General features: G+C 36.0%; 1 pseudogene; it reads left to right on the plus strand.

Annotated features, from left to right (window-relative positions):
• The first annotated feature begins 10,419 nt into the window (after positions 1-10,419).
• On the plus strand, positions 10,420-11,991 carry LOC134268930 (piggyBac transposable element-derived protein 4-like; annotated as a pseudogene).
• Positions 11,992-24,656: the final 12,665 nt, after the last annotated feature.

Genomic DNA, 24,656 nt, shown 5'->3' on the forward strand with positions numbered 1-24,656 from the left:
ACATTTGTACTTACCAATGAACAGCAAGAGATAATGGCTCAACCACCTCGTTTTCAAGCTACAATTCATCCTGTGAACCCACCCCGCTTTTCTGGTGAAATACCGGTAGAGCGAGTTTTGAGCTTAGTTTCGTATTTCTAGTCCATATCCCATATACAGTAGTAGTGACATTAAAGTGTCATATTTCAATAAAATATACAAGGCCACCAAGTCCCTCCAAATGCACCCATAAAATATTCTAGCTATAAAATTACCTATAATATGCATTCAAACCTCAGGTTTCTCTATTTTTTCTATTTTTTGACCGGTACTTTATTCGAAACTATCCTCTGCCACCTAAATCTAGTACTGTCTGACGCCAAGATGTCAGACAATCACTTCAAATTTTTTTCCCCTGGTATATACAATTTCTAACAATACTTAGATATCACTATACTATAATGGTAAAAAGTGGGGGGGGGCAACTATCCTTTCAATGCACATTTCCTAAAGTACTGGTAAATTGGTAATGTTGGGGAAAAAAGTGGGGGGGCCAGGCCCCCCCCCCCTGTTGCTACGTCCTTGTCTTAGACATGGACATGAGTTGTTTGTTGTTACAGAGAGGCGACGACAGGGTGTCCAGAGAGGCCAGCAACAGGGGCAGGCAGGACAGGGAGTGGTGTAATACCTGAAATAAGTTTATGTATAGCAAAGCTTCCATAATTTAACAAAAAATTAGTCTGTCCTAAAAGAATTTTGAACCCTGTGAACATGTCAAAATACTGAAATAGCATCCCATACCAAACCATTCTCACAATTTGCTCATGAGCAGCTCACCAGGACTAACCAGATTTCCTCACCTGAGTTGCTCACGTGAGTCTCATGTGCAATTTAACATGCAAATTAGGTGAATTGCCCACGTGAGCAGGGTTCTGAACATTAGCATTTTTGCTCACGTGAGGAATCATTTTGCTCACCTAGAATATTGCTCACATGAGGCTCATGAGACTCATGTGCAACAATTGCTCACCTGAACAAGCAACAATAGAACAAAATTCACTTTTACAAACATTATATAATTATGTAATTTTAAAATGTGATTCATCAGTTACATTTTAAATACTCTTGAGCAACATGTACATGTAAATAGATGCATGCATAATTAAGTTCAGTGAACTTCATTTTTTAAACTTAAAATGAAATAAAAAATTAAATTAAATTATCATAATTATGTACAGCACACATCAATCAAATTATTATTATCCAATAGTTCCATTTTCCAGTAGATTAACATATAGAACATCCAATGTAAATTTCCAGTCAACATTTTTGACTGCACTAGCTAGTACTAGATGGATTAAAGTTGTCTTCGAGGCTAAGTAGATGTTTCTGCCTTTGCCGAATTTATGAGTGGCAGTCATACTTGGGTGTAAAATAAATAATCCAGTGGTCATAAGAATATCGTAATCAATTTATCCTGTTCCATTCTTTTTCCTTGCATTTCCTTTAAATGAGTGCCAACATCAGAACTCCGTCATGTTTGCAAGCTCAGCTAGGGTCCTTGATTAATCTGCAGATCTTTTGATTCTAACTTTCATCTGCAAAAAAATTGAAGTTTAATAGTATTTTTTTCAAGCTAGGTTCTATTGGTCATGAAAAGCCAGTCAATAAAAAAATCATATGATATGCATCAATATTTAATTAGCAACTTAAATAATGTAATTCATGGAATACTGCACTGAGGCTGTCAATTGTACACTCTGACCTAATCTGTTCTTACCATATTTATAGTTCTTAATTAAACTGTAATTCCTGATAACATTCTGCATTAAATATATCAAAATTAAATACGCTGATAATTAACACAAAACATATTATTTTTTTTAATTAGTAATATCTGAAATGAGAGGGGGGATAATAAATTTCAAAGCACTTACCCTATTCTCAGATCAGCAAAACTTTCCTAATTCATTGCGGCTGCACCATATGGTAATATCTAATTGATCTTTATAATCATTTCCTCATCCCATGGACATACTGGATACATTTGTAACTTTTAAAGGCTGGCATCTATTTCAAAATGGTGATGACATGTATTTCCAAAAGCATATTTCAGTTCTTTACTGTTTTAATCCACATACCAGTACTTTCAATGTCCCTCACAAACATTTTGTTTTGAAATTTTGAACTGGTCTGAGAAGGCGCACAAATCCTGACTGGCTCTCCTCATTGGATACTGCTGCACGTTAAGTAACAGTGGGGGACACAACAGGTTGTTTAGGCAGAGGAAGGCATTTTCAAATTGATGGGAATTAAAGATTAGAAGCTCAAGAAATTAAGATATTCCTGCCTGGCCCCCAATCATTTGTGATGCTATCAGCAGGAAGTGTTAACACTTAACACATGGTCAATTTGTAATAAACGCTTGGGAAAGCTTGGACCACATAGAGTGTCAAAGTATTGTATTTCCTCACGTGAGCCTCACGTGAGGAATTAAGACTTGTAATTCTTTGGTTTTGGTTCTACTTGTAATACTGAATTTTGATTATGTCCAGTTTCCTCACCTCTTGCTCACTTCTTGCTCACGTGAGAAAACTGAACTTAGAAAAATCACTACCAATGCTGTATCTTAAATAAGGCTGTTCTTAGGTGAGCAAATTGAATAGACTTTTGCTCATGAGCATTGAGGTGAGCATAATTTTGCACATGTGCATTTTGGTTAGTATTTTCCTCCCTAACAAAGACTAACAATCTGCACATGAGCAAAATCCAATTCTACCTTATTTGCATACAATTCTTACTTGATTCTCATGTGAGTCTCATGAGCTGCTCATGAGCATTTGTTAGAATCAGACCTGTTTACCCATAACGTTGTCTCTCAGTATTTTTCTTTAGATTTGTCCGTGAGATTTGGCATTTGCCAGTAAGATTTCATTTTCCATCAATTTTACATATGTTAAAAGAGAAAAACTGCTTTTCTGATTACAAAAACATGCTTTAACAACAAGGACTTTGTCATTTTATAATACCACAGCGTTTTGGCAACCTGACATCACTTATGTGTTTGAAATCTGTCTCTTATTTAGCGATAAATAGAGTAAATCTACGACAGATCATAACGAAAACTAACTGTTAAATTCCAAACTAACTTATTTCTGATTTCCGTATTTTCATATTGGCAAAACGTGAGACGTATTTTAGACTAAAAATCCGTAAAAAATACGACGAAATCGTAAGAGTAAACTGGTCTGTAGAATGTTTGGTACGGGATACATCAATTCGTGTTCTACACATTTTGAAAAAAAAACATATTCCTGAATATATAATGACCTATATGAAAATAAATGTAAACAGAATTTTCCCCGAGCTAACTTTCCCTCATTTTCGCTAGCCAAGGGTTTCTGATGCGCTACTCTCCTCATACACCCTTGGCCTCCGGTGTTCATAGAAATCGGGATTTTTTTCCAGAGTTCTGATTGGATTTCAGTACACCCAAGTCAACCAATCAGCAATTGAAGCAAAACAAACTTGAAATTCAACCATACTTAAATTTTTCCATTTCCAAGAATCTTCGTTCTTTTTTGACTCGATTGAGAATAAGTGCTCACAAATTACAGATAGAGGTTGGCAGATATTGTAACCCAATTATACCAAGAGATGAAAGATTTTGTATTAATTGTAAAAATGTCGTTGAAGATGAACATCATTTTTTATTTGTATGTCCTCTATATAAACAACTAAGAAGTGAATTTTGTACACTTTTTAATAATACATGTATATCTTATAAAATTCTTAATCCAGCAGATGTTAATTCTACAAGAAATATTTGTAACTTCATACGTGATGCATGTAATATAAGAAAATCTATGTGACTATATATTTTATATTTGTTTACTGTATGTATGACTTGCGCCACATGTGGTTTTTGTCAAATTGAATAAATAAATAAATAAATAAAATAATTTTGTAAATGACGATATTTGCGTTTGGGATACATCTTCACTTGTTAATCTCGGAAATGAAAAACGCAAGAAACAACAATCTGTAAGATAACATTCAATTCTATGAATAGCCATGGTGTCATCCAATATCTTCTAAATATATATGTGATTAAGAATGTGATTAAGAATCTATATTGAAGCTTCAGATTTGTTCTATAAATAATAAATAGACATAACTCAATTATTGCTTCTTAATTATTCTTGAAAAACCTTTAACTTTTTTTAACATGTGTCTTTATTTCTGGCAATGACGCAATCTGTGCGTACCTGATAGATTCGAGATCACGTGACGGAAAACAATCCTGTCTTTTGACTTCACCGTATGCCAAGCTTTATGAGGAGAGATTCAGTGTATCAGAAACCCTTGGCTAGCAAAGATGACTTTCCCTATGTTTGAAAAAATTCCTATGTATTTCTATGTAAAACTTTGCCCTACCCCTGGGGGTCATGATTTGAACAAACTTGAATCTATATATACAACCTGAGAATGCTTCCACATATATATGATCAATTATGGCTTTGCTTTTCTTGAGAAGTAGATTTTTAAAGAATTTTCCTATATATTTCTATTTAAAACTTTGGTCGGCAATTATGGCCCTGCCCTACCCCTGGGGGGTCATGATTTGAACAAATTTGAAATTACACTACCTTAAGGATGCTTTCATATAAATATGATCAATTATGACTTTGTGTATTCTACCAATAATTCTGGAGAAGATTTTAAAAGAATTTTCCTATATATTTCTATGTAAAACTATGGTCGGCCATTATGGCCCCGCCATACCCCCGGGGGTCATGATTTGAACAAACTTAAATCTACACTACCTTAAGGATGCTTCCACACAAGTATGATCAATTATGGCTTAGTTGTTCTTGAGGAGAAGATTTTAAAAGAATTTTCCTATATATTTCCATGTTTACAAAACTTTGACAGGCTATTGTGGTCCCGCCCTACCCCGGGGGGTCATAATTTGAAAAAAACTTGAATCTACACAAGAAATGTACTTGAGGATGCTTCCATATAAATATGATCAATTTTGGCTTTGCTATTCTTGAGAAGAAGTTTTTTAAAGAATTTTCCTATACATGTCCATGTAAAACTTTGGTCGGCCATTGTGACCCCACCCTACCCCGGTGTCATTATTTGAAAAAACTTTAATCTATGCTACCTGAGGATGCTTCCATATAAATATGATCAACTATGGCTTTGCTATTCTTGAGAAGATTTTTAAAGAATTTTCCTATAATTTACTTCTATGTAAAACTTTGGTCAACCATTGTGGCACCGTCCTTAAACCCAGAGGGTCATGATTTGAATAAATTTGAATCTACACTACCTGAGGAAGTTTTTGATGCACTGTTGAATAGCTCTTACTAATACCTATCAGACATATTAGATTTGATAGAAATACCTATCGACTGATTTAATGAAACTTAGCTTAACACGTTTTTTAAGAAAAGAGAGATGAAAGGAAAGGTTGGGGTCAAAAGGTTGTTGCGGTTGAAAAACTGACATCACAATGAATTTACTTTTAACAAATGAATTTTGATAAAAATATAATTAATGATTTATTTAAAACATAGATAAACACTAATTTAAAAAAGTGAGGTCAAGGTCAAAAGAAATGTCAAGGTCAAAACAAGTTGATGCATTAATAGCTCTTAGCAGTATGTATCAGCATATGAAGTTTGATAAATATATCTTGAATTATTTATTCAAAATTGATCTAGACATTTAATTTAGAAAAGTGAGGTCAAGGTCACAGGAAAGGTTAAGGACAAAAAGAGTGAAACATTGTAAAGCTTACATCAGTATATCATCAAAAGAAGTTTCAATATACAACTTGAATTAGTGTTGGCAAATCGGACGATTTTTAGTAACCGGTTACTCGCTTTATCTTCCGATCGAGTACCCAGTTACTCGGATGATTTTTGGTAAAAGTATCATTATCTATTATTTATCTTATTCTTTACTTATCGGTAGTAGTGATGCACAAATATACTGTATAGGGACATTATATTTATAATACACACATACGATATCGTCAAAGATTTATGATTTTAAAATAAAGAAAATGAATAGGGAATTAGACGCACAAAGAAGACAAATAAATACGTCATCGTCAATCACCATATTACACTCTCTTTTTCAGCTCCTGAAACATGTCGCAATCAAGGACAGGAGAATAATTATTTTCATATTCCATAATTAATAGTTATTATGTGGGTTGTCCAGTAAATCGCCGGTTTCCGAATAATTTAAGCTTAGGTGATTTAACAGATTTTAAATCAGCTGTTTTTTTGTTACAACTCCAAGCTTATTATGTCTGCGGCAGCATCTCGTTAAATTATCAAATGAGGTTATAATTCAGGCCTTCAAAATATGTATACCCTAAGCGATCAAAACTATCAATTAAATAAACTGTGAAAACTAATCAAAACAATTTGATTCACTACAAACATGCACTAGATCAAGTCTAATGGTACCTAGAATTAGGGAAATGTGTGAGTTAGTATACATTTTCAGATTATAATACATTCATTTTCTATGCCTTTACTATGTAGAATTAAATTTATCCGAGTAACCGAATAGCTGTTTTACTAACCGATACTCGCAACGTTCGACGGTTAACCGGTTAATGCATTGTAAAGCGCTTTGAGTAGCATTTATGCTAGAAAGGCGCTATATAAATACAATCATTAAGGTCTTCCGTTTCCAACGGAAGACCTTTCTGTTATTCTTAGGTTTCTTTTCCACAGTTTTTTTCTTTTTTTTTCTTACCGATTTTGTGCACGCGAGTTCTCGGAAACGGCTCGCTCGATTTTCATGAAACTTTCAGGGATGATGGAACATAAAAAAATCTAGACATATATTTTTTAATTTTGATGACGTCACTTCCGGTTCCGCAATTTTTGCATTTTAGTGAATTTTAGAGGGTTAGTTTGTCCGCGAGATTTCTCGAAAACGGCTTAAGATAGAAACTTGAGATTTTCAGTAATAATAGAGCAATAAATGTAGTTGTGCGGAACGTTTTTCATATTCACCGAAATTGCTGTGTACGGAAGCTCATTATGGCCAAAAAATAGTCCTATCGCGAATTTAAAAAATTTTGACACCTTTTCAACGATAACTTTTTACTTAGAAATATTTTGTTAAAACATGTAGAACAAAAGAAGTGTAGAATTTAAAGATCTTTCAAATGATATCTAGAAAAAAGGGCTGGCCCCTAAATTTAAGGGCCTGGAGGGGCCAAAAGCTTTTCCTTCATATCTCAAAAAGTATTGAGAATTTGTAATACGTCAAAGAAGCAAAGTTGTTTAAAATGTCAAGCTTAATTTATTGTAGTCGTCAAAATACGTCCAGGGTCGTCACTTCCGGACAAACCGGAAGTAGTCGAAAAACGCGTATTTTTGCCGTTCTTGACAGGTTTTTGGGTAACAAATGACTCTGGGAGCTTAAAAATGAATTTTCCGTCCGTCGTCACTTCCGGTAAAACCGGAAGTAGTAGAATTTAGCTTATTTTTGCATTAATTAACTTAGCTTTAGAGGATTCAAAGCATTTTTGGATGTTAATTCTCATTTTACTTAAAAATAAAAGCTACTTCCGGTCAAACAGGACGGAAGACCTACTCGTTGCTTTGCAACGAGCTTTGCTCTAGTTATTATTATTATTATTATTAACCGGGTACTCGTTGCCAACACTACTTGAATGGTTTCTTTAAATCAAACTAAACAATCTAATTTAAACATGTTAATAGAAAGTTAATTGAAGGTCAAAGGAAAAGTCAAGGTAAAAAGATGTTGCTGCAGTTGGATAGTTTACATCAGTATGCATCAACATATGAAGTTTGATCAGTCCATCTTGAATAGAATCTTTTAAACTGAGCTAAAAGTGAGGTTAAGGTCAAAAGAAGGTCAACATGGTCAAGGTCAAGAAATGTTGATGCAGTTGCAGAGTTCTCCTCAATATTTATCAGCATATGAAGTTTGATAAAAATTTCTAGAATAGTTTCTTTGAGCCCGATGGAAAGACAGATGGAAGGTTGGAGGACGGACATGATAAAAACTATGTATACATGTATTCCTAGTCATGCGTGGCATAAAAAACTTGAATCTACATAATATATATGAGGATGTTTCCATATCAAGATTAGGCCAAAAGAAAATATACTCTTGTTTCCTGTTCCCTGACCCAAAAAATTAGGGTAGGTAGGTCAGAAAAAAATTTTATATAGAGAAAAAAATTTTTTTTTCCAAAACTCAATGAATGCAGAACATATAGCATGTAATAACAAGAAAATGATATGTTATCAGTTTACAGAGCAATTTTGTTAATCAAGATTTATAAAATAAAGGTATCCTGTACACTTGTGGTGAATCACTTCTGTAAAAAATTGTAGTATCTTAGAAAAATAGGTACCCAAAAAATGAAAATGTAATAAAAACTTTTAGGGTCAGACGGTAAAATGTTGGGTAGGTCGGTTGACATGAAACAAGAGTATTTTTTATTTTGGCCTTATACAATTGTGGTCCTCTGCTTTCTGTGTTTTAGTGAATGAAATGCCGTAATTTATGGCAGATTGTGTGACAAATATGCACCCCTATCATATGTCAACTTTTAAAAATTAGGTCAAAGGGGAAAATTCATAGCATACTCAGAAATATTTTGTTGCCACAGCCGGTAATGTACATGTCAAATATAAAAAGTCCTATCTTCTTTCAATCAAAAGTTATAAGGAAATATAATATTTTTGACAAGTAGGTTAAACTTCTAGGTCAAGGTCGCAGAGTCAAAAGTCATGATATATTTAGCAAATCTTTTCACATGTAATATACAATGTATAATTTGAATGCCCTATATTTTCTCTTTCAAAATAACCAATTTAAATAAACATGATAAATGTTATTTTTTGGAAAGTAGGTAAAACTTTAAGGTCAAGATCTCACTTGGGTTAAAAATTCATAGTATATTTAGAAAGTTTGGTGATAATATATGCATGTGTCAAATATGAAAGCCCCATCTCTTATTTTTCAAAATCTATGACCAAGGTTAAATGCATTGTGACAGATGCACATACTGTCAATAAGATGGACTGACAAAAAAAAATGAGATTTAATGTCCCCTCCCTTTCCCAAAAATGAGGGAAAATAATGCCTCTGCTGTTCTTGAGAAGAATTTATGATGGAAAAAATCCCATGCATATTTCTTAACGTAAATCAATATTGTGTTTTTTATATCATAAGTTCCCTCTCCCTGAATTTTTGACTCTGACATATGGAGACACCACCACAAAATAATAAGGTGGTGATAATAATATTGTGAACATTTCCAGTCCATTAGGGGAGTGGGGATGACCTCCAGGGGTTCATAACCTTTAAACCATTAAATTTATATAACATTATAACACAAGAAAAAAAAATTATGTACCTGTAGTCAAATGGAAAAAGTTTCCAACAACTTAGGAGTCACATGATCATTTGTCATTACAGGGACAGGGGTTGGATAGGGAGTCCCCCTCCCAGGTATTTGCAGGACAATAATATATACTGAAGCAAATAAAAATAAAATGACTTTGGATGCCCTCCACCCTAGAAAACAGACCCCACCATAACTTCTTTTTTTCTTTCTCAGGGAATTCTGGTCTGGAAATCCCCCCTTCCTGAAAATCGTCTATTGTAGCATCCAATGACATTTGATCCTTTAAACTTTAACCTAACCATTTGTATTATAGACTATTTTACCCAAATCTATACCAAAACTTGTGCTTACCGGACTGTCGTACGTCCTTTCAACTTCATTAGTTATCTAGAAGGATCTGTGTGTCGGTACAAGGCCTCACCCGGGTCCGTAGGACAATATCATTTTAACGATAGAACGTTCTATAGGCTAGGCCTATAAACTTCATGAAATATAATTAATTAATTAACACAAAAATGAAATAATTCCTTCAGATATATACATGCCGTGTTCACCACACTGCACGTGCAGACTGCAGCGCAATCTACAAACGATTATGGTAAAACTAGTACTTAGGTTGGGTACGTACGTGACACAAGCCCACTGTATGAATGCAGCGGACATGCTATGGAAAGGTTCTTAGGTATAGTCTTAAGATATAACTTAAGAGGTATAAAATTTTCCCCTCTTTTCCACATAAAAAAGTTTCAGACACTTTGAAAAAAATATGAAATTAATTTTACATACCCCCCCCCCCCCGTTTTAATTTTCAAGAAAAAGACATTCATATTTTTCTCTAATTCTATGAATAAATTTTTAATAACTCGTAGCATGTTTCTAATATTTTAGACTTCATAAAATCAGGCCACTTATCAACATGACGAGAGAAAATTTCAAGAAGGTTTACAAACCAGGGAAATGCCAAAGCATCGATGAGGGCATGATAAGGTAATATTTATAGGCCATGACATTTTATAATATGGACGAGATGTGAACCAAGCGGGTACACGAATGACAACCGAGTGTACCTTGGTAAACACGATTCTATGTGTGGTTCATCACTAGGGGAACGGGTTGTCAAACATTTATGCAAGCCTCTGAAGTGGAAAGGTCATCATGTTTTTTTTTTTTTTTTGACAGGTATTCAAGTATATGTATAACATTTTATTGGAGAGAGAGGGAGAGAAAGAGATAGAGAGAGAGAGAGAGAGAGAGAGAGAGAGATTTATGTTCTTACCAGTAAAATAATTAGAATGAATCAAAGATGAACTTGAAAAGGCTAAGACATAGTCATTCTCAGCTTGAATCCTAAGGGAAGAAGCTTTTCGAGCATCAGATATGGCAAGATATACGCTTATATTAATATTATTAGCGCATTTAGCGAAAGGCACAAGTGAGCGCTTTTAGGATTAAAATTTGTCTACTGTGTGTCGCCGTCGTTGGTCTTAGCTTGTCATACTAGTAATATTATGATCAGGTGAGCGATGTGGCCCCCGTGCCTCTTGTTAATTAATGTAGACTAAGCAATCTGAAATAACTATCATGAATATAGTCTAATTATTGTCTTTTTTCAATTGTAGATACTTTACTTCCATTCCACTACTCCAAACTTTGGAATCTTATGTGATATATGGATGTGGCACAATTATGTCAAACAGGAAAGGGTTTCCATTACAGCTCAGGAATCCACACCTTCCTGAGAGGGGTGATGCTGAGCAGATGCAGCACAATAATCTTGTTGCCACAGTCTGGAATGATGCTAAACCTGTATGTATATGATTAACGTTTTAAATTGTACAAAATAAATATGCTAACACGATGATTGTTCAATGCAATTCTATTTTGGTGACTTTTTTTGAAAGATAGACAAATAATGTAAGGATTTAAACTTGTTTATGTTATGGTATTTTTACTTTATTAGGTTCACATTGTATCTACAACTTCTGACCCTCTTGGAGATGGCCTGGCTCAGAGAAAGGTTCGGGGCGGAGGTGTAATTGTTATTCAGCGGCCACCTGCTGTGGAACTCTATCAGGCAAACTACTATGGGGTAGATAGAACCAAGCAGTAAAGGTCAAAGTGCCTTGTAGGCCGTCCGTCCAAGAAATTTGGAAGTATCTGGTGAATTTTATTTTTGAAATTTCGCTAATTAATACCTTCCTGCTTTGGTTAGAGACCCCAGATACCAAAAAGCCAACGAAGCATTTCTCGATGATCGTCAGCAATCTGGCCATTGCAGAGAACTTTTCTAGCAGGAAGCGAGCGCCTTCGACTAGACGGGGGTTTCCTTGTATTAGTGTTGCCAGTGTCGACAGACATATAAGCACAAAGCTAGCGAAACCACGTGGAAAATGTAAACAGTGCACACAGAACGGTCGAAGAAGCGACACATTTTTTGGTTGTAGCATTTGCAGTGTACATCTTTGTAGAGGAGCTTGTTTTCAGGCCTTCCATGCTAATCACAATTTGCTTGCATAAAAAGCCTAACTTTGCATTCTATCAGTCATGATTGTTGTTTGTATATTTTCAACAGTAATAATAATTAAACAATGTACGGTTGATATCAAATTTAATTTTAACATTTTTACATATTTTTAAAATTCTTTTTTTTAAAAGTGACACTTTGAAACAGTTTTCTCAAAGTTAACCTTTTTGAGATTTTTGAGGTCAGATATTGGCATAACTAGCTCAATAAAAAATGTAAGGAAAACGTTAGGTAACCATGGCAACACCCTCCATTAGAACCAATTGCAATAGACACAATTATGTTCCCTACTAGGGCCTAGTGACGTCTACCAGTGTACGAACTTTTATTGAAATCTAACAAAAATCCTCTGAGGAGTTGCAGTTTTTAAGATAGCTTTTACTATCACTGAAAAAGGATAGCTTAGTTAGAGTGAAGAGCAGGGGGCGGTCACTTTGTTACCGTGTTACCTCATCTGGTTTTTGACCACAAAATCTAAAATTCAATTGAAAACTGACTATTTGAATGCTTTGTATGAATATTATCAGACATTACTCTGCAAAAAAAGGAATGTTATTCAATTTATATTTGTGCATCTCCAAAGAAAACTTGAAAAGTCACATTTTTGCAGTTTCGGGATGCATTCAGTTGCCATGGTACGGAAGCCCGTTGGTGCCACGTATGAAAATTATTTTATCTGGCGGCCGCCATTTATTAATTGGCGGCCGCCACATATATATCTGGCGGCCGCTACTTATTATTTGGCGGCCGCTACATATATATCTGGCGGCCGCCACTTATTATTTGGCGGCCGCCACTTATATATCTGGCGGCCGCCATTTATTATTTGGCGGCCGCCACATAAATTATTTTGCAGAAGGTGAGCGTTATTGGGTTAAGATGATGGATGTTGACACAACCGCTGCTTATAATATTAATAAAAAAGTAAATGATAAAAAACGAATTCTGAAATATTGGAACACCATTCTTGGAAATCCAAAATGCAAAACTTCATTTAATTCCCAACCAATCATAGCTTACAGCAAACACCATGATTTATGTCCGTGACCCCTGATGAGGCTTCTTAATGATCGAAACACTCTACAAATACTTGCATAATTCAAATCAAATATTAATCTGCTCTATGCAAAAACATATCTATTATAAGTGTGGATTGGAGTGTTGGTTCATAATAAATCTCTTAAAAGTTTGGCTGATTGATGTTGCTATTATAATTTTTACACTGTATCCACCTCTTAAACCACACATTTAAACATGCGTGCGATTCAGGAAGCCAGGTGTTATCTGGCGGCCGCCATATAAATTATGTGGCGGCCGCCAGATAAATATTTGGCGGCCGCCAATGGCAGCCGCCAGATAAATCATGTGGCGGCCGCCAAATAATAAGTGGCGGCCGCCAGATGTTATATAGCGGCCGCCAGATAAATTATGTGGCGGCCGCCAGATATTATATAGCGGCCGCCAGAAAAATATGTGGCGGCCGCCAGATATTATATAGCGGCCGCCAGAAATATATGCGGCGGCCGCCATTAAAACTATGTGGCGGCCGCCATATAGATTATGTGGCGGCCGCCATATATTAAGTGGCGGCCGCCAGATATATAAGTGGCGGCCGCCAAATAACAAGTGGCGACCGCCACATAATTATGTGGCGGCCGCCAGATATACAAGTGGCGGCCGCCAAATAATAAGTGGCGGCCGACAGATAAATAATTTTCGTACGTGGCACCAACGGGCTTCCGTACCATGGCAACCGTTACGCCATTTTATTATACCAAATAAAATTCTTCAGCATTTTACCTTTCAGAGTATATATAACAGTGAGTAAAAAGCTTCCTAATTTTCATCTGAAATTTTTTCTCTCAGTTTGAACAATCTCTGGGGGTTAAAAGATGCTTACGGATGACGGACATTATGCCCCCCCCCCCCCCGCTTTAAACTAAAATTTACAAGTATAACTTAAAAAAAGTTCACAATATGCTTTGTTTCTATAGTATCACTAAATCTCTGTTATGGAAGCGTTATTTGTAAATTTGTGTGTATTTCTGGGAAGTAAAAAGAAGAAAAACACATATTTGGCAATTATGGGTCTTATTCGTTGCCATGGCAACAGCAATGTCATTTTACTCTACGAAATCGAATACTTTAGGATTTTACCTTTCAGAAAATATATGGGTTGCTTTATGTAAAAGTGACTAGAAAATGCCGAAATTTCTATTCGAAAATTTTTAATCAATATGCAGCAAAATACACAAAATCTCTGGTAGTTAAAGGGTTAACAAAGTTTAGGATGGTCCTAAGACACTTCTTAAGATAGACATAGAAGCTCTCTTAGGAATGTCCTAGTTAGGGTAGACTTAGGAGACTTTAAAGATATTTCTTAAATATTCTAACATGAAATGTTACTTGTATTAAAGATATTAATAACAATTTCGCGGACTTTGCCTGTTTTTATGCAAGATAAGAGATGAAGTATGATCATAAGAATAGTTTATTTTCATGACCCCCCCCCCCTCTCTCTCTCTCTCAGGTTATAATTAATAAATGTTTAAATGCATACATGTCAATTAGTGCAGGCACGTAGCATCGTTTTTGAAAGAGGGGGGGGGGGGGCAATAAATTTTTTGACTTACCTGAAAAAATTGACAAATAATAAAAAAAAGGGGGGGAGGGGGGAATTGCCCAACATCGAAAATCCTATTTCGTGGAAAGGGGGAGAGGCCTACGGAAGCCCGTTGGTGCCACGTATGAAAAATATTTTATCTGGCGGCCGCCACTTATTAATTAGCGTTCGCCACATATATATCTGGCGGCCGCCACTTATTAATTGGCGGCCGCCACATATATATCTGGCGGCCGCTACTTATTATTTGGCGGCCGCCACTTATGTATCTGGCGGCCGCCAATTAATATCTGGCGGCCGCCATTTATTATTTGGCGGCCCCAAAATAATTTATATGGCGGCCGCCACATAATTTATACGGCGGCCGCCACATAAATTATTTTGCAAAAGGTGAGTGTTATTGGGTTAAGAAGATGGATGTTGACACAACCGCTGCTTATTGATAAAAAAGTAAATGAGAAAAAACGAATTGCATAATTCAAATCAAATATTAATCTGCTCTATGCAAAAACATATCTATTAGAAGTGTGGATTGGAGTGTTGGTTCATAATAAATCTCTTACAAGTTTGGTTGATTGATGTTGCTATTATAATTTTTACACTGTATCTACCTCTTAAACCACACATTAAAACATGCGCGCGATTCAGGAAGCCAGGTGTTATCTGGCGGCCACCATATAAATAATGTGGCGGCCGCCAAATATTATGTAGCGGCCTCCAGATATATAAGTGGCGGCCGCCAGATAAATTATGTGGCGGCCGCCAGATATTATAAAGCGGCCGCCAGAAAAATATGTGGCGGCCGCCAGATATTATATAGCGGCCGCCAGAAAAACTATGTGGCGGCCGCCATATATTAAAGGGTTTTTATCACGCATCGAAATTTCTTAAAAATTAAACACTATTATATTCTTGGAACATATAATTATCATTTAATTATAAAATAATGTTTTAAACTGTCGTATTTAAGCCATAATACGTCCGTAATGTAGGGTCTTCAGACTGAAAATCTCCACTAATTAGATAGGGGTCACGTGGTACTGAAACGTCATAGGTGTCAATGGGCAATTAGACCTCGTAAAGCGTATCGTAAGAAAACATCTACCGTATAGATATTTGCTTGAAATAAAAAGAATAGATTACACCACTAGATTGAAAGAAATTTTGATATTGACAAAATAACTATGGATATATGGATGCTCAATCTTATATGTATTAACTTCTACAACAGAAAAATAAACAAATTTAAACAAACCGTGAAAGGAGGATAAGGCATTGAAGACAAAGCCGTTAAAGACAGCTCCTGGCTTCGACTGAATAGATCGAATTAACGTTTGACTTCTTAAGTAATTATAAAAGTGGTCGTTATACGTTTTCTTTCTTCGTTATTTTAATAAATTATACATAAACAGATCTTGTGTATCTTCTATCTGTTCCAGCAATGAACATCATTTGATAGAAAGGCCACTTCGATCTTCAATGGCGCCATGCGCCATTACGAACTTCACAACACACAGTGCATGATGTGTGTGCCGGGCTTTTAAAATGCCTATTGATAAATTATTATTTTTTGAAAAATACCATTTCCATTAAATGGATATCTTATATAATACAGAAAATATTGTGATCGTACATAAACGAATGCTCTGAATGGAGACAAATCCACGTACGGACCAAGTCCCTGGCAGGTAAAAAAGAAACTTCCTAAAACCTTTCCTGTGCTGATTTTTCATCCTAACGCCACAAATTAGATCTAATTATTTATCAATTAACCAATTATCATTTATTTAATTTCTAGTAGGGTTTTAGGACGAAGCCATTGAGTCGTTTTGTAAACACAATAAGTACTACGCTTGACCAGGACTGACACCTATGACGTCAGAGCAATGGCGCGCAACATCGGCGATCAGAATATGCATATTGAGAAATTTAAACTTTGAATCGCTGAAACACCCAAAATATTAATTTTCTAACCAAAAAAATTTGATGGATGATTTTAATAGCATATAAACCTTGTTATATCAAAAAATCATGATGCATGATAAAAACCCTTTAAGTGGCGACCGCCAGATATATAAGTGGCGGCCGCCAAATAATAAGTGGCGACCGCCAAATAATTATGTGGCGGCCGCCAGATATACAAGTGGCGGCCGCCAGATAAAATATTTTTCATAAGTGTCACCAATGGGCTTCCGTAGAGGCCAACTATTTTTTTAGTAATAATTTCTTAGAATTCAATACTACATTTACCTGATATCAATTGCATATAGTATATAGGGGGTGGGCAACCAGCCTTTCAATGAACATTTCAAACAAAAAAAGTAATGTTGGGAAAAAAGTGGGCCCCCTCCCCCACCCCCACTGTTGCTACGTGCCTGTAATGAGTGCATTTTTAGGTCACCTGAGTAAACTCAGGTGACCTATTGCCATCTGTTTTTGTCCGTCGTCGTGCGGTGTGCGTCGTTCGTCGTGCGTCGTGTGTTAACATTTGAACATTTTCAGCTTCTTCTCTGCAACGACTGAACCAATTTCAACCAAATTTGGCAAAATGCATCTAGGGGTGAAGATGAACAAAAATTGTGAATTTCATGATCCCTGCCCCCCCCTGGGGCCTGGGGGGTGGGGCCAAAACCACTAAAATTAATGCAATCGTTAAAAATCTTCTTCTTTACTCCTGGACATCAAGCAGTCAAACTGTTTGCATGATTGTAATCAGCATTGAGTCCTCCACCAAAATTGTGAAATTCATGGCCCTGGGGACAGGGGTACTTGTGCTAGGGAGGGGCTAAATAGGTATATAGTGAACATGCATTATTTCTTTGAAAATCTTCTTCTTTGCTCCTGTATATTAAATAAACTAACTAAGTACATAGCTATGATGAGCAAGAGTGCCTCTACCAAAATTGTGAATTTTATGGCCCCAGGGTCAGGGATTCTGGTGTTAGGGCGGGGCTCTAGTGATTTCATAGTGAAAATACCTGAATTCTTTGAAAATCTTCTTCTCTGCTCATAGGTATTAAATAAACTAAGTACATAGTTAAGATGAGCAAGAGTGCCTCTTCCAAAAATTGTGAATTTTATGACCCCAGGGCCAGGGGCTCTGGTGTTAAGGCGGGGCTCTATTGATTACATAGTGAAAATACATGAATTCTTTGAAAATCTTCTTCTCTGCTCCTAGATTTTATATAAACTAACTAAGTACATATTTATGATGAGCAAGAGTGCCTCTACCAAAATTTTGAATATTATTGCCCCAGGGTCAGGGGTTCTCGTGTTGGGGGGGGGTATATACATTATACATGTATATATTGTGAAAAAACATTATATCTTTGAATATTTTCTTCTTTGCACTTAGGTTTTAAGCAGATGAACTACCTATATAGCTAGGTCCCTAATCTTCAAGAATTTCAGATTTCAAGGCCCCCAAGTCAGTTGTACCATAGAGGGGGGGGGGGCTGTACTTACAAACTGAAAATGAATGAATTGTTTCAAATGTGCTCCTTGGTATTACCAGGTACTCAAATATTTTTGAAAAGCATGAATGCCTTTCCAAAAATACAATGTGTGGATCTAGGCATAACAGTCCAGGGTTCATGTGTGGTAGTGGCACTACTCATTATTGATGAATATTACTGATTTGTTGAAATGCATTTTTTGTTCCCCTAGCCTGCCTATGGATATTAAGTAACCAAACTAAGGAACTGCTAAGTGTATAGTTATGATGACCAAATGGTAAATGCTATAGCATCTGGCTTAAAACATGGATCAAATTCAATCACTGAAAAGTTGTTGAATAATGCTCAGGTGACCTTGTTTATTAACTGTTCTCTCCATTTTCACAGGCTTATGCATACATTCACACGGTACAATGCTCATAAATTGATTGAGTTCATTAAGGAAATCATTAATTTACAACAAATATTCGATTTACGTACACAAAAAAAATCATTCTTAGTTTTTTTCCCTGACACCAACGCTTCTTAAAATCACCTAAGATATGACTTAAGACATGTCCGCAGTCATCTTAAAGTTAGGACTAAGATTGGGAGGTCTTCTAAGATAGGATAGCTTCAATGGCCTCACTTAAGACTAAGATATGTCGTAAGACCGTCTTAAGATATGTCTTCGTTAGCATGCCTGCAGGTGTTCAGATACACGTATGGTACAAGAACAAATTTAAAATTATCATTTACAAAAGATGTTTTATCTTAATCATGTCAATCATCGGTCACATGACCCTTAGTTTTAATTCCACCCAAACTGACAATATTTTTTTTCATTTTACTTGCATAATGCTTAGTGACAAGATGGATATTAATTTAGTAAGCGTCCCCACATTGCCGACACATTAGAATTTTCAAATGAACAGATGAAGACAACCTTTTAGTGTGTATGTGCGTGTGCTTTTTAAATTCTGAAAAACTTTCAGTGTATAGGATTTTAATGTGTTTATACGGATTTCCTACCCCAAAACTCATCCAAGTAAGTGGGGGGGGGGGGGGGGGGGGGAGGGGTGGTAGTGGGGGACCACCCTATGCAGTTAAAAAAATCCATCCCCATAAATTTCTTGACAAGCAAAAAAAAAAAAGGTAAAGTCATTTTCCAAACATGAAAAAACATATTTCCGGGGGTGGGAGGGGCAGGAGTGGTGTGGGGATATGTCTCCCGATGGTTATAATACATGTACATTTTGTACAATATGTAGGCTTTGACTTTGAAATTAAAGCTCCAGAGGCGTAGTCACAAAATTAAAAGTGGGGGGGGGGGCTCAACTTCAGAAAATCTTTGACAAGCAAAAAAAAAAACAAAAAAACAAAAAAAAAAAAACTTTAAAGTTGCCCAAACACGAAAATCCTATTTCGGGGGGGGGGGGGGGGGGGGGGGGGGGGGGGGGGGGGGGGGGGGGGGGGGGGGGGGGGGGGGGGGGGGGGGGGGGGGGGGGGGGGGGGGGGGGGGTGGGGGGGGGGGGGTGGGGGGGGGGGGGTGGAACTATCCCTTCAATGAACATTTCCTATAGTAAAGGTAATGTTGGGGGAAAAAGTGGGGGGCAGGTCTTGGCGATTTAATTACTATATTACATTAATAAATAAATATATTATACAGTGAAAACTGTCTAATCCGACACCTGATAAATCCGACACACTGTCAATTCCGACGTTAATTTTCTTACCCATTTTACTATTTTCCTTGTTTTTAACACTGTGCAATCCGACACCCTGTCTATTCCGACACAAAATTTGTATCCCAGTGCATGTCGGATTAGACAGGTTTCACTGTACAACTCTTCAAGAGATTCATGCTTACTCATTTTGTTGAACATAAAAAATGCCATAAAATGAGGTTAAATATTAATATTTCAAAATAACTGAGATTTTGTTCTTCAATAAAAAATGGGGGGGGGGGGGTTGCAGACATACCCTTGCCCCCCCCCCTCCCCCCCCCCCGATTGAAAGTTGGGGGGGGGGGCTGGTGCCACCGCTGCCCAACCAGTGACTACGACTATGAGCTCTATACGTGTCATGCTATACCATGCAGTGAATTTTCATTTCACATAATTATCGTATCTATCTTTTGGAGGAGCGGTTCGTGTTTTCTAGGGGTTTAATGTTGCCTTACCTAAAAATACTTTAGCATAATTATTAAAATAACTAAAAAATTCAGGGGCGGGTAAAACACCCTCCCCTCTTATCAGGGACCTATATGCTTTTTTATATAGGTCCCGCTCTTATCAACCCACCGGCCTACCCTTAAGATCTGCGCATGGTCTACTTACATGTACCAATATACAGAATGTTGTCAAATTAAATGTGCTTAGATCTACGGGAAAAAATCAGAGCTTTATTTAAATGCGTTTTCCCCACTCCCCTTAAATGAGAAATTCAAGCTTCCACCACCCTTTCTCCAGTCTCCCTTGCTATTCACACTTTCACGCCCCAGTGACCACAGCCAGCTCGAGATTTTGACCATGTGAACTGGTACTCATCCATTCCAGATTACACTTGGCGATATAGAAGCACGATATTCAGAGTTGACAGAGATTTCTTTTTCATTACCTACGTATTCCTTGATTTCTTTGAGGATGGTTTGCGACGACATATTTGCACAGCACCGGACGAGGAGATTTGGGTAAGAAAATAGAAATGCTCGAATATATTCCTGTTTCGCTGTTACAATGAGGCTAGCATGGTCATGTCACAATGTCAGATCCAATGCATGCCTTTATCCTACATTTATCAAATTTAAGTTTAAATATTAAACTAGTAAACATATTTCAGATTTAAATGTAATGATTATTATGCATATCCACGGGGGGAGGGGGTTGGAGTTCAGGAGATGGATGTGTGAAGAAAAGCTGCCCCTACACCGAGAGGAGGGAGTCAAAAAAAGATTAGTTTGGGCCGGAATTAAAAATATCTTTGTTTCCCCTAACCCGACCCTAAATTCTCAAGTTGGGTCGGTAGGTAGGTTAATAATTTTATTTTCTGATAGCAGCTTTGAAAATACATACTAAAATTTAATGAAAAGTTACATTTATAAATAAGAAAAGTACAATTTTATTTCAACTATTGCGGTAGTCGGAACACTTCTAGTATACCGGTCCCCATAAATATGGCGCTAAATTAGGTGCCACCGAAGGCGGTGTACAATATATAGAAGATCGCGTGAGCAATCCACAAAATCGAAAAAGAAGAAACACATTGCAAATTTAACCCCAAATTTGTGTTCCTTGTGAAAAATTGGGTTTAAAACTCTTTTTTAAACACAGTTTTTTAAATGAGAATTAAAAGATTTCATAAAATAACGTACTTGTTTAGGAAGTAAATCTCCATCTTGCGTTGTTTAGGAATGTAGTCACATGATCAATTTTTGACGTAATCTCATAAATATTCATGAGATGCGTCACTTGTGTTTTGACGTAATGAAGAAATGCCTGATAGGACTCAAAGTGCAATGTTTTTAAAATTGCGTGATTTTTGTAAGAAATACAGGGATCTAACAAATGTTAGCTAATTACTAGTCGTCAATGGATTAAAATGTGCATCATTATCAATTTGAAAGGAATTCTGAATATTTCGACATGATTAGGAGGTCAGGATATCGAGCTGCAGCTAACGGTAAGTCGCTTTTACAATAACTTGCCTAAACTCAGCGCTGAAAATCATCATGTTTCGACAATAGAGTTGATTTAGCCGAATTTTCATTTCTTAAACTTAATTTCCTTTGTAAAGCAAAAATTTCACGAACTAAACTAAAGTGTAAGATATTGGCACGATTCGACAGGCTGATTCGTGCAAGTTTTTGGTCACAAATGGCACTCATAGTGTCTTTTGTATAAAGCAAAAATTACATAAATTCGCCAAAAGTCAGAAAGATTAGAGTGGATTTATAAAACAACCCCAATTTCAAAAACTATATAACCTAACCCTAATCACTCGATCGGATGCGTTTTGTTGAAACGAGTGGGAAATTGTGGTTTGTTTACATTCTGCATAGCAACGACAAGGGAAATAACTGCTCATGCGCAATCGCGTGATTCTGGGGACCGGCATACTAGAAACTTCCCGCGGTAGTCTAGCCAGATCACTAGGGTTACATAAATTGATTTGTGAAGAAAATGCTAAGTACTGGTATCATGCATATGCCTTTTAAAAGCAAAATTCATGATTAATTAATTCACAACTGTAATTTAGTTGAACTTGTGAAATATCTCACGCCATAGTACATTTATATAAGTCGAATAAAAGAGACAAGATTCTCAACTACGCAAAGACTGGACATCAGAGTATATTTTTTCAAACCTTCAATCAGCCTCCAGTGCTTATATACAATCAATGTACCTTTTTGAGGGCCGTGAGATTTGCAGTGATTCTGGAGCATTTTGCTTTGGAGTTAAGACGTAAGTGGCTAATTTTGAGTCGCGGGTTAAAATACCAATGAGGAAGGTTGAAAACGGTCCCTCAAAATTAAGGGGCCATAAGTGTCCAGTGTCGCAGAAGATGCTGGCTGAAAAAAGATCCCCCACTGCTTAATGGCAAAAAAATAGCGTAGTGCGTCTAAATTTGGAGCAATGGGGAAGTGTTCAAATGTAGTCCCAACAAATTTCGAAGGGGTTATAAGCAAAGAAACAGCCAAAAAAAATCTTCAAGGGCCTAATTAAAGATAAATACACTGGACGTCGAAGGAAGCTGAATTGAAATGATTTCAAAATTTTTGGAAAGAGTATGTAAACAACAATATTTAAATGAAGCAAACCGAATCTATAAATGATAAAAATGCTATATACAATGTCATAGTCACGAAATGTAACCACTAAATAAAGGCATGAAAAAGGACAACTGAATTATATGAGGATGAATATCGAGACATATTTACATTAATTCCTATGATTCCATAATGGCATATAGTAAACACAGAAACATAGATGAATTGGTAATTAGATCAAAACTCAAATTGAATGAAATGCAGTGAAATTGAATGTTGTGTTCAATAGGTGGTACCCTCATCTGCTCATGAGGCTGGCCTTTCCATGTATTACGTATCTTGAATTCAACAGACAGAATTGTTTGTTCTAGTGTTGTACCGATAATCGGAAAACATCGATTGTCGACGAAAAAATGCTACCGATTCCGATGATCGATTATAATTTTTCATAATCGATCATCGGAAACATACTTATACTTCTAATAAAGTGCATTCCAGAATTATCTATTTCTAGTTTAAAATATATTTATTCTTAATGAAAGAAAACTGGCATGTGCTTCTAATACTTGCCAACTAGCACAAAGCAAAGGTGCTTAGGAACCACGAGTAAATTTTTGTTTAGGCTCATAATATTTATAACTTGTCCGCCCACGTGGCGGAAAAATTTGCAGGACCATTCCAGTCCCCTTACTGAAAACAGACGCTTTTCCTCATGTTCTTTTCCCTAAAACTTCCAATCAATTAAAAATATAAAAGTAACATGGACCTATTGTTCGTAAATACCCTACATCTAATCCATTTACCAGTTCTACATGATTTGTGAAATCTTGAAAACGATCGTCTTTTTTTCTAATCCTCCATTCCTCCATTCCTCTGTGTATCGGTTATACGTGGTAGATATCCATTTAAATTATTTCCAATCACACTGTCTTATGAAAGTGAAGTGTAATTAGGCTTCTCCTTATTCCAGATAATTTTCAAAAATATTTAAACTAAAAAAAAATATCTAATTCATGTGATGGTTTAGTCCAATGACCAGGAAAAGGGGATTAAGAATATAACCTTGCAAAAAAGGATAGTAAAATTGTTAATTAAATTGAATTTCATTTTCTGTGATGAAATATTTTTGTGAAATTTATTTTACAAAGTAATTTAAACTTCAATTTTCATTTGAAACAAATGCACAAGTGTATTTTATATCTAGACTTTAATTAATCGACCCAGTGATATATTCAAAGGGTTCAAAATCACAGAGATTGTAGATTTAGTTGTAGGGTCCTAAATTTGAAACTTTAGGAGCCCACGTGGCTAGTGGAAATTTTAATTAAGTTTAACCCATGCATGACATTGTATGTAAAAATTAAGTGTGAAATAAGCAAAACAACAAAGAAAACAATAAATTACATATTTTATAAATTCATGTTAAAGAAATAATTTGAAATAAATGCATCAGTCTGGTTTTTATATACCAAACTTTGACATCCGATTATAATCGGTAAAATCGCATCGGAAGCAGTAACCGATTCCAACCGATTATGAAAATTAACCGATGTCCCATCACTAGTTTGTTCCTTGTTTACCCTCCCTTTCGAAAATTTATTTACTCACATGGAGACGCCAAGACACCGAAACACTCTAAATTAGTCATTGTAAATTTTATTTTCAAATTGTTTCAAGAGTGAAGAATTCTAGTGAACTAAAAGCACAAGATTGAGGCGTCGCCGTTGTTTTCTGAAAATCTAATTCTCGCCATTTTATTTCCAACAAAAACTTGAAAATCACGGTAGAACTATGTTTGCCATTCTCTTAAAATCTGATTTTGATAGAATTGTATTTTATAAAACTTGGTTGACAATAAAAAAATTTTTAAATCATCTTATTTGAAAAATCTTTTCAGTCGGCGCGAT

This window comes from Saccostrea cucullata, unplaced genomic scaffold (assembly GCF_032062105.1).
Source record: "Saccostrea cucullata isolate Sc308-1 unplaced genomic scaffold, CSIRO_AGI_Scuc_v1 ctg19994, whole genome shotgun sequence".
Taxonomy (NCBI): Eukaryota; Metazoa; Mollusca; class Bivalvia; order Ostreida; family Ostreidae; genus Saccostrea; species Saccostrea cuccullata.